This window comes from Paroedura picta, chromosome 1 (genome assembly GCF_049243985.1).
Source record: "Paroedura picta isolate Pp20150507F chromosome 1, Ppicta_v3.0, whole genome shotgun sequence".
In the NCBI taxonomy this organism is placed as follows: domain Eukaryota; kingdom Metazoa; phylum Chordata; class Lepidosauria; order Squamata; family Gekkonidae; genus Paroedura; species Paroedura picta.
The window spans coordinates 53,548-69,871 of NC_135369.1; the positions used below are offsets into that span (position 1 = coordinate 53,548).

The 16,324-nt window shown below is 55.6% G+C and overlaps 1 protein-coding gene across 1 annotated transcript in view; it reads right to left on the reverse strand.

Annotated features, from left to right (window-relative positions):
- Nucleotides 1–16,324, reverse strand: part of LOC143842433 (uncharacterized) — a 33,558-nt gene that overhangs the window by 8,008 nt on the left and 9,226 nt on the right. The window lies entirely within an intron of this gene.

Here is a 16,324-nt window from a genome sequence, read left to right on the forward strand (position 1 = left end):
GCTGGATGGAGTCACTGAAGCAGTAGGTGCAAACTTAAATGGACTCCGGGGAATGGTAGAGGATAGGAAGGCCTGGAGGATCATTGTCCATGGGGTCGCGATGGGTCGGACACGACTTCGCACATAACAACAACAACAAAACGGCATATTATAGGGCTGCCAGGGCGTGCTTCTGCCCGTTGCCCACTAGAGGGCAGCCCAGGCCTGGCGATCGGATGGAAGGAGAGGGCTGGTGGAGGGCGGGGGGGGGGGTTCTCCCCAAAACCTAGAAGCAGTTTTCAGCCCTTGGGAGCCTGACAACCAAACATGGGGGGGGGGGATGCTGGGTACCTGCGATGCTCCCAATATGCGCAGTTGACAGGCAATGTGCACATTTGGGGGGCACACGCCGATTCTGTGCACACAACCCCGGACGCTGGGGTATGAGGGAGAGCCCTCCGATGGCTCATCTCCTTCCTCTGGGGTCGCCGACAGAGGGGAGCCATAGGAGAGGGACCTCTCTCCTATCCTATGCAACATCTCCATGCACCCTCTTGCTCAACTGGTGGGGAAGTTCAAGTTGGGATGTCACCAATATGCGGATGACCCCCAGCACTTCCTCCTGATGGAGGGCCACCCCGATCCCCTCCCCCCCCAATGCCTTAGCCAGATGTCTGGAAGCAGTGACCGGGGGGGGGGGGGCTCAAGAAGAGTCCTCTGAAGCTCAACCCTTCAAAGACGGAAGTCCTGTGGCTGGGTATAGAATCATAGAATCATGGAGTTGGAAGGGGCCATACAGGCCATCTAGTCCAACCCCCTGCTCAATGCAGGATCAGCCCTAAGCATCCTAAACCACTTGGAGGAGGGCAGGATGCTGTTTCTGTTGGCTACAGAGGAGAGGACACGCAGTAATGGGTTTAAACTAAAAGTACAACGATATAGGCTAGATATCAGGAAAAAAACTTTTCACAGTCAGAGTAGTTCAGCAGTGGAATAGGCTGCCTAAGGAGGTGGTGAGCTCCCCCCCACTGGCAGTCTTCAAGCAAAGGTTGGATACACACTTTTCTTGGATGCTTTAGGATGCTTAGGGCTGATTCTGCGTTGAGCAGGGGGTTGGACTAGATGGCCTGTATGGCCCCTTCCAACTCTATGATTCCTGAGGTACCCCGCTACTCACCTCTCTCCAATCTGATGAAACATCATTGACAACAACGGTTCTCTAACCAATTCCCTATCCACTTAACTATCTGAAAATCCAGATTGCAGTCCTTCAATTTATCCACCAGAACATCATGGGGGACCTTATCAAAAGCTTTACTAAAATCCAAGTAAATGACATCAACCGAATTTCCACGATCCAGCAAACCTGTTACTTGGTCAAAAAAGGAAACCAGGTTGGTCTGTCAGGACCTGTTGGAGACAAATCCATGCTGACTTCCTTGGATCACCAAATTGTCCTCCAGATGTTTGCAGATCGCTCCCTTTAATATCTGCTCCATTATCTTCCCCACAACAGAGGTCAGACTCACTGGTCTGTAGTTTCCCGGGTCATCCTTCCTCCCTTTTTTGAAGATCGGAATAAAGTTTGCTCTCTTCCAGTCCTCCAGGACATCTCCAGTCCTTACAGAGGTCCTGAAGATGATGGACAAGGGCTGGGCAAGTTCTCTGGAAAGTTCTTTGAGGACTCTTGAGTACTCTTGAGTTCATCCGGCCCAGGGGATTTGAACTCATCCAGTGCAGCTAAATGCCTCTCAACAACCTCTCTATCCATGTCAACCTGCCACCCAGACACTATCCTTTGGCTACTGACATCTCTAGATGTGTCTAAACCCTTTGACTTGTGGGAAAAAACAGATGTAAAATAGGCACTAAGCCTTTCTGCTTTCTCTGCATCCTCCGTTAGAGTTTGTCCATCTCACCCAACAGTGGGCCTATTGCCTCCTTTACGTTTGCTCCTCACATAACTGAAAAATCTTTTCTTGTTACAGTGGGCTTCCCTGGCCAATCTTAGCTCACTCTCAGCTTTGGCCTTTCTGATGATTGATCTACAGTGCCTAGTAGCCTGTAGGTACTCTTCTTTAGAGCTCTGTCCTTCCCTCCATTTCCTGAACACCTTCCTTTTCTTTCTTAGTTCCTCTTGAAGGTAGGAAGGGTACAAGTGAGGAAGTGAGGGCTCTTTATGAAATCCCCAGACAATTATGAGCATTTTGCCAATGTGATACTACGACTACTACTGTGACAGTATATTGGAGGAGCAACCACTGACAAAGATAGAACAGAAAGCAGGTCACTTAACCTAGGATCCCATTTTGGTTGACTCTTTATGTTTGATCATATGTTTGACTATTTAGACTTTATGTTATAACCTTTTCACCTATAAACACAGAGAAGACTCCCATATCATTGTGCCTCGTGATTTCCTTTTTTCTTCTGAGTCCACAGTGAGGAATCCACGGCTCTATACTTGACTGCTGGAAACCTGGGCATGATCCTCAACGCCTCCCTTTCTATGGAGTCACAGGTCACGAGGATTGTGCAGCAGGCTTTTTCCCATCTCCACCAAGCCAAGCCACTAGCAGCCTACTTGGCCCCAGAATGCCCAGCCACAGTGATCCATGCGACAGTCTCCTACCGAGGCCTGCTCTTCACCTTGATCCGGAAACTGCAACGGGTCCAGAATGCTGCGGCCAGGGTCCGCACAATTACTCCATGGAGGTCCCCTTTCAGGCCTGCTCTCCAACAATTGCACTGGCTCCCAGCTGAATTCTGGATCAGACTTAAGGTCTTGGTAATCACCTTCAAGGCCATACACGGTCTGGGCCCAGTGTACCTGAGGGACCGCCCCCAAAAGAGCCCTGCACACTGCCAGCTCCAACTGGCTGGTGGTCCCTGGCCCCAAGGAAGCGTGTCTGACCTCCACCAGGGCCAGAGCTTTCTCCATTCTGGCCCCCACCTGGTGGAACGAGCTCCCGGAAGAGACCGGGGCCCTGCCCGAACTCAGGAGGAGGAGGCTGCCGAGGGATTTCCCTTGAAGAGGAAAGTGGAGGCTGCTGGGAAGGGGGGGGGGACGACACACTGTCGATCATCTGCAGGGACTTTTGGTTCCTGGCTTCCACTGTGGCCTTAGCAGCCTGTGGCCCTAAAAACTGCTAGGAACATCCAGGGCCTAGCAGGACCCCTGAGCCTCTGCAGGGGTCCTCTGCAGGACTCTGGCCCTGCAGAAGGTGGGGGCCTCATCCAACCGGTCACTGCTCAGGCCCAGTAAGGCCAGGCTCTCCCCACTATGGTGGCCAAGAAGCAAAAAGAAGAAGAAGAAGAGTTGGTTCTTATATGCCGCTTTTCCCTACCCGAAGGAGGCTCAAAGCGGCTTACAGTCGCCTTCCCTTTCCTCTCCCCACCACAGACATCCTGTGAGGTGGGTGAGGCCGAGAGAGCCCTGAGATCACTGAAGAAGAAGAAGAAGAGTTGGTTCTTAGATGCCGCTTTTCTTTACCCGAAGGAGTCTCCAAGCGGCTTCCAGTCGCCTTCCCTTCCTCTCCCCACACCAGACACCCTGTGGAGTAGGTGAGGCTGAGAGAGCGCTGATATCACTGCCCGGTCAGAACAGCTTTATCAGTGCCGTGGCGAGCCCAAGGTCACCCAGCTGGTTGCATGTGGGGGAGCGCAGAATCGAACCTGGCATGCCAGATTAGAAGTCCGCACTCCTAACCGCTACACCAAACTGGCTCTCTGTGTCCCCCGCCCCGCCGTGCCCTGCTCTCCGCCTGCCTATGATGTCAGACGCACAGGAAACTCACAACAAAACTTATTCAAAAGAAAATAGTTTTATTGATTAGCACTATACGCATTGGACTGAAAGTCAAATCTGACTCGAAGCCAGATTTGCCTCAGCTTATCAATACATTTCTCCCGCCCAAAACTTGACAGTTCCCAAGGAGGGGGGTTAGTGAGGAAAGACATATGTGAAACAACAACAGGATTCCAAACTCCCATCCTTGAGAGAAGTGACAACAACCCTGTGAGCCCACAACAAGATAAGGTTAAAATAACATCACTATTCTATTTTATTGCTTACAAACTACAAGGCCGGGGCTAGCAGGCGCCAGGTCCAATTAAACAATATAACTGACATGGAGGAACTCAGGCTAATTTATGACAGAGATTCTACAATCCTGACATCCCTCCGCATTAAAACAAACTTCACTCCCCCACCTAGCCGGCATCTACCGGGCGAGGACAATCAGGAAATGCTCGATGGAAAGCCCGGAGAAGGCGGGGTGCCTTCACATTCCCTGCCTCCACCCACTCTTTGTCCCCCGAGGGGAAATCTTTCCAATCGACCAGATATTGAAGGCGACCCTTGTGCAAACGAGAGTCTAAAATTTGGTTGACTTCGTAGTGGGTGTCTTTGTCGATGTAAATTGGCACAGGCTGGTCTGGAGGAGGGTGCCAATCGTCTGGGACCGGAGCTCTTCGCAGCAGGCTGGAATGAAAAACCGGATGCACATTCCTATAAGTCTTTGGTAAAGCTAGCTCAACAGTCACAGTATTAATCAGTTTTACCACTTTAAATGGCCCCACGTATTTAGGGCCAAGTTTCTTTGATTTCTGCTGGCACCTCAGGTTCTTAGTAGACAAATAGGCCAGGTCTCCCACTTTCCAATCAGGTGCAGGCACTCTTTTCTTATCTGCTTGAGCTTTATAGGCTTGTTTTGCCTCCTTGAGGCTAGCAACAATTTCTGGCCAACCTGTACTGATGGTCGATGCCCATTTATTTATGTCAGGAGTCTCAGTGGAGCTGAGTTCCCAGGTGGGGGCTGTTGCCAAATCAGTCCCATACACTACTTTGAAGGGTGATACCCCTGTTGAGGCATGAACCCCATTGTTGTAGGCAAATTCAGCCAGCGGTAATAAGGAGACCCAATTGTCCTGTTGGTGATTGATGAAACAACGCAAATACTGTTCCAGGATTTGGTTTACCCTTTCGGTCTGGCCATTTGATTCAGGGTGATAGCCCGAAGTGAGGGCTTGCTCCACCCCCAATAGTTTCAGGAGTTCCCTCCAAAACTTGGAAACGAACTGGGGGCCCCGATCCGTCAGGACACGTGTCGGGATCCCGTGCAGACGTACCACGTGTTCAATGAAAAGAGAAGCCAATTTTGGAGCTGAAGGCACTCCCGTGCAGGGAATGAAGTGAGCCTGTTTAGAAAAAGCATCCACTACCACCCATATAACGGTGTTCCCGTGGCTGGGAGGGAGGTCCGTAATAAAGTCCATAGTGACATCTGTCCATGGGCGAGAGGGGGTGGGCTGTGGTTGCAATAGCCCTTTTTTCTTGCCCCCAACCGGTTTTGAGGCAATACAAATAGGGCATCCCTGCACATACTTCTCCACATCTTTGCGCAGGGACGGCCACCAATACTGTCTCCTGACTAGGTGCAGAGTTTTCACGAAACCAAAGTGTCCAGCAGTTTTTGCGTCGTGGCAAAGTTTCAAAACTTTTCCCCTGGCCGCAACAGGAACAAAGAGTCTCTCGCCCTTAAAAAAGAGCCCCCCCTTCTCAGTCAGATCAGGGCGGAGGGAGCTAAACTCCGGATCGTGTGACATCTCCTTCTGGACCCAGCCCCCTGGGATGGGCGTAGCAGTCTTTACGTGGCTGCGCGTCACGGCGGCCATCCCTAGTTGGGCGGGGGTGAAAACGGTGTCCACCAATGGGTCTCGTTTGCTGTTGTACTGGGGCAGGCGTGATAATGCATCTGCCAAAAAGTTCATTTTACCCGGCAGATGCTTTAGGGAGAAGTTGAAACGGGCGAAAAACTCCGCCCATCTCATTTGCTTGGCGGAAAGCGGTCGGGGCTGTTTGAGTGCCTGAAGGTTTTTATGATCCGTCCAGACTACAAATGGGATCGCAGACCCCTCTAGCCAGTGCCTCCAGGTGGAAAGGGCCAATTTTACTGCAGCCGCCTCTTTTTCCCAAATTGCCCAATTTCGCTCTGCCCCCGAGAATTTCTTTGACAGATAGGCCAGCGGGTGTAATTTCCCGTCCTCCCCCTCTTGGAGGATCACGGCCCCCATTGCTACGTCCGAGGAATCTACTTGTACAGTGAATTGCTTAGAAGGGTCAGCATGGGCCAAAACTGGTTCGGACGTAAACAACAACTTTAGTTTGTCAAATGCGTCTTGACAGGGGGGAGTCCACAGAAGAGGCGTCCCCGGGCGGCTCGCCGTTTTTCCCCCCTGTTTGGTTTTCAACAAGTCAGTGAGGGGCAACACCACTTTGGCAAAATTGGGAATGAAAGTCCTGTAGAAATTAGCGAATCCTAGGAAACTTTGCAGTTGCCTCCTGGTGCGGGGAGGTTCCCAAGCCAGCAAGTCGCGCACCTTGCCAGGGTCCATCTCAATCCCAGCCTGGGAAACACGGAACCCCAAAAACTCCACCGCATCGCGGTGGAACTCACATTTAGACAGTTTAGCAAACAATTGGTGCTTCCGCAAGCGGTTGAGCACTTCGCGTACCAGTTCAGCATGACTCTCAACATTCTCTGAATACACAAGAATATCATCAATGTAAACCAACACCCCCTGGTACAATAAATCGTGCATAATTTCATTAATCATATTCATGAACACGCCCGGAGCGCCGGCGAGGCCGAACGGCATTACGGTGTACTCAAACTGCCCCAGGGGGGTATTAAAAGCCGTAAGATATTCGTGCCCCTTCTTGATCCGAACTCGGTAATAGGCTTCCCTCAAATCCAATTTCGTAAAAATTCGTGCCTTCCCCAAGTGGCCCAACAAGTCTTTTATCAGGGGGAGCGGGTAGGCATTGCAGGTGGAGACCGCGTTCAACCCACGGTAGTCAGTACACAAACGTAGCGAACCATCCTTCTTTTTTACAAAAAGGACTGGGGCCGCTAATGAAGATGTGGCCGGTCTAATAAAACCCCTCGCCAGGTTCTTATCCAAAAATTCCCTAAGCTCCGCCATTTCCCGGGGGCTCATGGAATAAAGTTTGGCTTTGGGGAGTGGTTCCCCTTTCTTCAATTCAATGGCACAGTCAGTTTTACGGTGGGGAGGAAGTTGGTTGCACTCTACCTCCGCGAACACATCAGCAAAGTCCCGATACTCGGGAGGGAGCGCTGTCCCCCCCGATCCCAGAGCGGCCACAATCCCCATACGTGGGGGATCCCGCGGTCGAGCGTGCTGCTCGCAGGCGGGAGAGGTAAAGTCCACAGTCCCTTCTTTCCACTTCACTAGGGGGTCATGTTCCTTCAGCCAATCCAACCCCAACACACAAGGGAAGGCAGACTGAGGAGCTACCAAAGGCTGGATTTGCTCCCAATGTTTCTTTATGTCCAAGTCTATTGGGCGCGTTTTCGCCGTGGCCTCCCCTCCGGGAGCACATTTCCCATCTAATTGGGTGATTGGTAAGGGTTCCCTTAGCGGCACCTTTCCCACCCCCAAAGTCTCGGCCAGTGCCGGGCTCACTAGGGATTGGGTGCACCCCGAGTCCACGATACACCGGACTCCCACTGATTTCCCCGACTTGGGGTTGGAGAGCTTGGCAGGTAGGAGTAGCAAGGGGGAATCACTCACCACGCGTTTGCCCCTGTTGGCGGCCTGCTGGCGGGGCGCCTTTACAGCAGACCGTCCTCGTTTCCCGACTGCTCCTCTGCTTGATCCTCGTCCTCCAGCCCGCTTCCCTCCTCCGAGTCGTCCACTGCTGGTACGGCAGCCACTGGCACCAGGAGAGACTTGGCACTTTTCTTTGGAGTGGTTTTCTTGGCGGGCTGGGCTTTCGGTGGGGCGCTGCTCACGGCCCTCGGGGCCGCTGTTGCTTTTGTCGGGCAGTGTGCGAGAAAGTGCCCCGCTTGGCCGCAACCCAAGCACAGCCCCTTTTCCATGCGTCGGGTGCGCTCCGACGGCTCCAACTTGGCTCGGGGCTTGACTTTCGCCGGGGTGGAAGTTTTCGCCACGGTTTTGCCTGCCAGGACCTGCACCATTGAAGCTCGCTCCAATCGATTTTCCATCTCCCCAGCCAATTGGACCCACCCTTCAACTGTAAGCGGGTCTTCCAGGAGGAGGCATTTGTCAGCCAGAGTAGGATTGAGGCCCCCCACAAACGACAGCACGCGTTGGGGTTCCGTCCAGTCCGGCACCGAGGAAGCCAGCTCTTTAAACTCCCTGGCGTACTCGACCACTGACAACTTCCCTTGCCGGTGAGCCCTGAGTTTTTTCTCCGCAGTCTCTCGTTCGAACGGTTCCACGTACATCTGGCGCAGGGCTCTCATAAAATGGTTGTAGTCACGGATGGCTTGGGGGTGATAACGGTACAAGTCCACGAACCATTTGGCTGCTTTGCCTTCTAGGGCTTGACCCACGAAACGCACTTTCTCAGCGTCGTCCTGGAAAGTGAACCCCATTTCCATCATGTAGGCCTGGAGGTGCACCAGAAACGTAGGAAAATCGGAGGGGTCCCCAGAAAACTTAGCCTTGAATTTATAGGTGCTCCGCATCTCCACACCCCGGAGGTGGGCAGGTAGGCGCCCCGGGCCCCAATCCGCCGGTGCCGGGGCCGGTACGAGGGGTCTTGCACCACGGCCGATGCCTCGTCCTCTCCCCGCCGCCACTCTTGCTCGTTCCGCTGCCCGTGCCGCCTCTGCTGCTCGCGCTGCCGCTCGCGCCGCTTCTCGCGCCGCTGCTGCCGCCGCCGCCTCGGCTCCCGCAACGTCCGCCGCCGCCGCCGCGGCCGCCGCCGCTGCTGCATCCTCGCCTCCGTCCGCGCCGTCCCCTCCGGCTCCATCACCTCCCGCGCCGCCTTCGTCCTCTCGCTCCTCGTCCTCGCCTTCTCGTTCCCTCTGCGCTCTCGCTCGAGCCTCTGCCTCCGCCTCGATCTCTAGCTGCGCCCTGGCCCTGGCCAACGCCTCAGCATCCGCTGCTGCTTGCGTGTCCGCCATGCCGTGTTCCCGCAGTGCAAGCCCACCACTCGCTCTTCGCAGGCTGGTATCGTGCGCACCACCACCAAGCACTTCCTTCAGCAGGCGTTGCGTTCGGCGCTTCTCCTCCGGATCCAGCCGACCCGAAAGATCCTGCAGCCAGTTAGTCACCCTGTCCAGCTTGTACTGCAAGTCCTGCGTCTCACCCACAGGCTCCAGCGCATAGCTAGGCAGTCCCAGGTGCTCCGGCCACTTCTCATCCCCAGTAGGGCGGTCGTATCTAGACAATCGCCTGCGCTGGGTGACGTGTCGTTCCAAAAATTCCTCGGGCCCCGGGGTTGTCCCCGAGATTGCCCGCATCATGCCCGAGCTGTGCGGGCCGGCACTCGCGCCGTCGCCCTGGGAGAGGTCCCAATCCAGGCCCTCTCCCTGCTCAGAAAAAGTATGTCCCTCGCCCTGCATTTTGCAGGTGAAAGGAGTTGTGAGATTTGACTTGATGTCAGACGCACAGGAAACTCACAACAAAACTTATTCAAAAGAAAATAGTTTTATTGATTAGCACTATACGCATTGGACTGAAAGTCAAATCTGACTCGAAGCCAGATTTGCCTCAGCTTATCAATACATTTCTCCCGCCCAAAACTTGACAGTTCCCAAGGAGGGGGGTTAGTGAGGAAAGACATATGTGAAACAACAACAGGATTCCAAACTCCCATCCTTGAGAGAAGTGACAACAACCCTGTGAGCCCACAACAAGATAAGGTTAAAATAACATCACTATTCTATTTTATTGCTTACAAACTACAAGGCCGGGGCTAGCAGGCGCCAGGTCCAATTAAACAATATAACTGACATGGAGGAACTCAGGCTAATTTATGACAGAGATTCTACAATCCTGACATATGAGAAGCTGCCAGAACTGGCTGGCCCCTGGGTGGGAGGCTGGACTGGAGGGACCCTCCCTGGCCTGACCCAGCAGTGCTCTTCTGCGGGTCTTCTCAGGGGAAGGCCTCGGCCTCTCTGCCCTGTGGCTGGCCCTGCAGAGGAAATGGCTGGCCCCTGGGTGAGACGGGAGGCTGGACTGGAGGGACCCTCCCTGGCCTGACCCAGCAGGGCTCTTCTGAGGGTCTTCTCAGGGCAAGGCCTCGGCCTCCCTGCCCTGTGGCTGGCCCTGCAGAGGAACTGGCTGGCCCCTGGGTGAGAAGGGAGGCTGGACTGGAGGGACCCTCCCTGGCCTGACCCAGCAGGGCTCTCCTGAGGGTCTTCTCAGGGGAAGGCCTCGGCCTCTCTGCCCTGTGGCTGGCCCTGCAGAGTAACTGGCTGGCCCCTGGGTGAGACGGGAGGCTGGACTGGAGGGACCTTCCCTGGCCTGACCCAGCAGGGCTCTTCTGAGAGTCTTCTCAGGGGAAGGCCTCGGCCTCTCTGCCCTGTGGCTGGCCCTGCAGAGGAACTGGCTGGCCCCTGTGAGAGATGGGAGGCTGGACTGGAGGGACCCTCCCTGGCCTGACCCAGCAGGGCTCTTCTGAGGGTCTTCTCAGGGGAAGGCCTCGGCCTCTCTGCCCTGTGGCTGGCCCTGCAGAGGAACTGGCTGGCCCCTGGGTGAGACGGGAGGCTGGACTGGAGGGACCCTCCCTGGCCTGACCCAGCAGGGCTCTTCTGAGGGTCTTCTCAGGGGAAGGCCTCGGCCTCTCTGCCCTGTGGCTGGCCCTGCAGAGGAACTGGCTGGCCCCTGTGAGAGATGGGAGGCTGGACTGGAGGGACCCTCCCTGGCCTGACCCAGCAGGGCTCTTCTGAGGGTCTTCTCAGGGGAAGGCCTCGGCCTCTCTGCCCTGTGGCTGGCCCTGCAGAGGAACTGGCTGGCCCCTGGGTGAGACGGGAGGCTGGACTGGAGGGACCTTCCCTGGCCTGACCCAGCAGGGCTCTTCTGAGAGTCTTCTCAGGGGAAGGCCTCGGCCTCTCTGCCCTGTGGCTGGCCCTGCAGAGGAACTGGCTGGCCCCTGTGAGAGATGGGAGGCTGGACTGGAGGGACCCTCCCTGGCCTGACCCAGCAGGGCTCTTCTGAGGGTCTTCTCAGGGGAAGGCCTCGGCCTCTCTGCCCTGTGGCTGGCCCTGCAGAGGAACTGGCTGGCCCCTGGGGGAGACGGGAGGCTGGACTGGAGGGACCCTCCCTGGCCTGACCCAGCAGGGCTCATCTTGTTTTCTTATTGGCCAGAGGGATATGCACCCATAACAGCTGGATTGAAATGGATGGAAATGGTTTCTTAAGCACAAAGCAGAAGCAACTAAATAAAATAACACAAAATCAATGAGCTCTTCAAGGCAAGCAGGTTAGCACAGGGTGCAAAAAACATGCAATGTGCAGGTGGTGAATCACAGAAGACGTCTATTGCCTCTCAGGGCACAGAAGGGAAACCGTGGCCAAATAAACCCCTGAAGTGAGAAATGTCTAAATAAAACATGACCTGTGACACACCCACAAACATGCGTCTGAGCAGGACAAAGGAACTTGTGGACCAGGGACCCAGGGCCTGCACCCCCCCTCCCTTGCCCACCACCTCCAGCCCATCCAGCGGAGAGCCACGCCCTTGCAGCCGCCCTCACTCTTGAGGAGACCGCATTGCCGGCTAGTTGTTCCTCTGAGTTTCCAGGAAGGAATTCTCCCAGCCGTGGAGGCTCCAGAAATATCCCCCGGAGGGAGAGCTGAGGAGGGAGCCGGGCTTCCACGCCTGAAAAGAGACTGATGTCAGAGAGAAGCCGAGCAGCAGAGGGGTACGAGAGGAGCGGAAGCAGGATGGCAGCAGAATAAATCGGAAGACCTTCCCAGAGGCAAGCCTGTCTCCAGGGTGTTCAGCTCGGGTCTTTCCCTGGCCTTTGCATTGCTGGACAGTTAGCAAAATGCATTATCCGCTTTGTTTTCCTTTTGGGGGTTAATATGATTGGCGTCTGGCCGGAAAATCCCTGCCCTTGTTCTCGTAGAAGGAACCCCCTGCAACAGGAACCTCCATGTTCAGAGGCAGTGAATCTCCAAGCCCCAGTGCTAGGAGGCCACATGGGCTGTGGAGTCCGGGACCTGCCAGGGTGAGAGAGGAAGCTGGAGTCAACAGACCCTGCCCTGCTCCAGCAAGGCCCTTCTGGTGTCCTGGTCCATCCCAGTGAGTTTTGAGCAACGATGCCCCTCAGTGGCTGCTCAGGCCAGGCCTCCTGGGCCTCCCTGGAGCAGAAGGAGTCTGGTTGTCCATCACTGCCTGACCAGATCACGGCTGGGCCCTGTGGAATAGTGAGAACAACACCGCTGGGCTTCCAAGGTCAGGTCCGAGTGGTCTTCAGAGTGGTCCCTGAGCTGCCAGGCCCAACCAGATATCTGGCGGGGTGACCCGTGCCAGCTCCAGCCCTGGCTGCCAGCAGACTGGCCCAGCTGGATCCTGCCTGTGGCAGGCACCTTTGCCCCTTCTCCCCTGGAAATTGGGGGATGGAGCCCGGCTGGCTCCTGCCCCACCCCAGATGTGGTTAGCGTTTTCAGGGGCTCTGGCTCTTTTCTCCTGCTGCAGACAGACTCACTCGGCCACCCATCCGGATCAATTAAGGAAAGGGACCGAGGGACAAAGGTCCGCCACGCCCTTGCTTGAGCCAAAAAGGTTGCCTGGAGTACAGAGTATCTCTCTGGTGTGGTTGTGGATGCCAGCCTCCAGGGGGGGCCTGGGGACCCCCTAGAATTACAGCTCATCTCCAGACTACGGCAATCAATTCCCCTGCTTAGGGCTGATCCTGCGTTGAGCAGGGGGTTGGACTAGATGGCCTGTATGGCCCCTTCTGACTCTTTGATTCTGTGATTCTATGATTCTAATGTGGCTGGGAAGTGGAGCTGTGGACACGCCCACCCGTGGCTCCTCCCCACCCCCTCCAGGCCCATCACTGGCCATTGGGGGGGGGACAGGTTGACACGGCCATAGATGGTCATATCACCCAATAAATGCTTTTAATTTTTTTTAAATATATTAAAAATGAATGAACTCCTAACCATTTGGGAAACCCTTGCAGGGCCACCAAGAAACCCCAGGGTTTCACGAACACCTAGCTGAGAAATCGGCCCTACCTGGTTCAAAGTGCAGCCAACAGGTGGAGGTGAATAGAAGAGGTTAACCGAAGAGTCACAGGGGAAGCTTAGGGAGGGTCCTTGTGGGGTTTGTTGAGGGGTTGACAAGACAGGCACGAGTCATGCAGGGCATTTTTGCTGGAGTTGCGGAATCTGGAGAGCTAGCTCCAAGTCCAGGAGCACCTTACAGGCCAAGAGGAGTTTTTTGGGTGGCGGTGGGGGATCAGCTTTCCTCAGAGCTCCCTCGGTCAGAGCTCCCTGGAGAGGACACCTGCAGAGGACCCCCCTCCCTGCCCCACGGCAGAGCCACGTCTGCCTCCCACATTAAGAGGGGCCTGATTCCCGCTGGTCCCACGGCTTCTCTTTGCTTTCTTTTTAAAGTGCCGAATTCTCGCTGGAAGACCCCCCACCTGTGAGGGAAATGCTTCTGATCCCAGCTGCATAGGCTCCCTCCCGCCCACCCCCAATTAATTTCTCTTTCAAATCCAGAATGAGTTGCCCTCGCCAGGTAAATACCGACGGCCTCCTCTCTCCTGCGTGCATAATTACAGCGGGATAAAAATACTTGGCCGGGGGGTGGGTGGGTGGGGGGGATGCAGCAAGAAGAGGTTCCGACTGCATTGTTTGCCTCTGCTCCACACATAAAAGTGATGCGGTGCAGCCGTGTAGATGTTTATGGGCTGTATCGCTCTGGCATAAAACGTAATATTCCAGGTTTTCTTCCAGGAGAGGGGGGGGGGGAGGTGTATGCATTACAGGCATCTATTTTCCACAACAGCCTTTTCTTCTGCGGAGGAGGCACAGAATTTGGAAGGAGAGCTGAGATTCTCACAATATTCTCCCTCTCAGATGATTCAGCCCCCCCCCCACTCCCCCTCTCCATAAATTGGAAATGCATCCATGGAGTCTCTCTCTTCCTGCTAGGTCACCCCGCCTGTGAGTTAACATCGCTGTAATACGCATTTTAGACATTGAATAAACCAAACCTTTTATACATTGCAGGGAAATGGGATGTCTTGGAGAGATGGAGGTGATCCCTTGGGCTAGAACAAGGTTTATGGGCTGGGGAGAGGGGGTCCCGCCTCCAGAGGGAACATTCGGGCTTCCAGGGCTAAATTTGGGACTCTGGTTCTAGCATCACAGGACCTCTGGAGACATCTGTGGGCAGTTCTGGTCCATGACTGCTGAATCCCTGAGCTGAGAGGCAGGATACCTCTCTGGGCCTGATTCTGAGGACAGGGTCACAAGGATGTGGTTGCCAACCTCCAGGTGGGGCCTGGAGTTCTCGCACTAGGACAGCCGATGACAGAAATGGGGTCACCTGTGGGAAACAGCACCTGTGGTGGCTGGGCTTTCGGACATCCCATCTCTGCTGAGTTCCTTCCCCTCCCCAGCCTCCACCAGCAGATCTCCAGGAATCTCTCCACCTAGAGTTGGCAACCCTACCAGGTGACTGCTGATGGCAGCACCCTTGAGTCCAGCTGTTGCTCAACTCCGTCCCAGGAAGGTCCTTGATGATTCTCCTGCCCTCTGACCACAGCCCAGGATGGAGCCGACCGTGCTGAGGCCACCCTGGAGGGCTCTGCTTCCCGGGCTGGACAGGCAGGGGGAAATAGGCGCTCTCTCTCTCTCTCTCTCTCTCTCTCTCTCTCTCGTCTGCAGCGGGACTCTCGCTAGCAGCACAGAAGAGCCCTGGGAGATTCCTGGGTTCTTGTTTGTTTAACTTATAGCCCGCCACTCGCAGAATCCTGGCTTGGGGAGGGTAACCCTAGCCGAAAAACACGGACCTCTGGGGAACAGTCGGAAAAGGGGTGAGAAGTGGTTGCAGCCCTTTCCGGGGCTGAGCTTTCGAGAGCCAAAGCTAGAGATCAGGGGGGAAACTGAGTAGTTCAGCTGTGGCATGGGCTGCCTAAGGGGGTGGGGTGCTCTCCCTCACTGGCCGTCTTAAAGCAGCGGCTGGACAGATCCTTCTCCTGGATGCTGGAGGCTGATCCTGCACTGAGCAGGGGGTGGGACTAGATGGCCTGCATGGCCCCTTCCCACTCTAGGATTCTAGGAGTCTAGTTCAGCAGTGGAAGGGGCTGCCTAAGGAGGTGGGGAGACCCCCATCATGGCTGGACTTCAAGCAGCGGCTGGACAGATCCTTCTCCTGGATGCTGGAGGCTGATCCTGCACTGAGCAGGGGGTGGGACTAGATGGCCTGCATGGCCCCTTCCCACTCTAGGATTCTAGGAGTCTAGTTCAGCCATGGAAGGGGCTGCCTAAGGAGGTGGGGAGCTCCCCCTCACTGGCCGTCTTAAAGCAGCGGCTGGACAGACCCTTCTCCTGGATGCTGGAGGCTGATCCTGCACTGAGCAGGGGGTGGGACTAGATGGCCTGGATGGCCCCTTCCCACTCTAGGATTCTAGGAGTCTAGTTCAGCAGTGGAAGGGGCTGCCTAAGGAGGTGGGGAGCTCCCCCTCACTGGCAGTCTTCAAGCAGCGGCTGGACAGATCCTTCTCCTGGATGCTGGAGGCTGATCCTGCACTGAGCAGGGGGTGGGACTAGATGGCCTGGATGGCCCCTTCCCACTCTAGGATTCTCGGAGTCTAGTTCAGCTGTGGAAGGGGCTGCCTAAGGAGGTGGGGAGCTCCCCCTCACTGGCCATCTTCAAGCAGCGGCTGGACAGATCCTTCTCCTGGGTGCTGGAGGCTGATCCTGCACTGAGCAGGGGGTGGGACTAGATGGCCTCCATGGCCCCTTCCCACTCTAGGATTCTCGGAGTCTAATTCAGCTGTGGAAGGGGCTGCCTAAGGAGGTGGGGAGCTCCCCCTCACTGGCCGTCTTCAAGCAGCGGCTGGACAGATCCTTCTCCTGGGTGCTGGAGGCTGATCCTGCACTGAGCAGGGGGTGGGACTAGATGGCCTCCATGGCCCCTTCTCACTCTAGGATTCTCGGAGTCTAGTTCAGCTGTGGAAGGGGCTGCCTAAGGAGGTGGGGAGCTCCCCCTCACTGGCCGTCTTCAAGCAGCGGCTGGACAGATCCTTCTCCTGGGTGCTGGAGGCTGATCCTGCACTGAGCAGGGGGTGGGACTAGATGGCCTCCATGGCCCCTTCCCACTCTAGGATTCTCGGAGTCTAGTTCAGCCGTGGAATGGGCTGCCTAAGGAGGTGGTGAGCTCCCCCTCACTGGCAGTCTTCAAGCAGCGGCTGGACAGATCCTTCTCCTGGATGCTCGAGGCTGATCCTGCACTGAGCAGGGGGTGGGACTAGATGGCCTCCATGGCCCCTTCCCACTCTAGGATTCTCGGAGTCTAGTTCAGCTGTGGAAGGGGCTG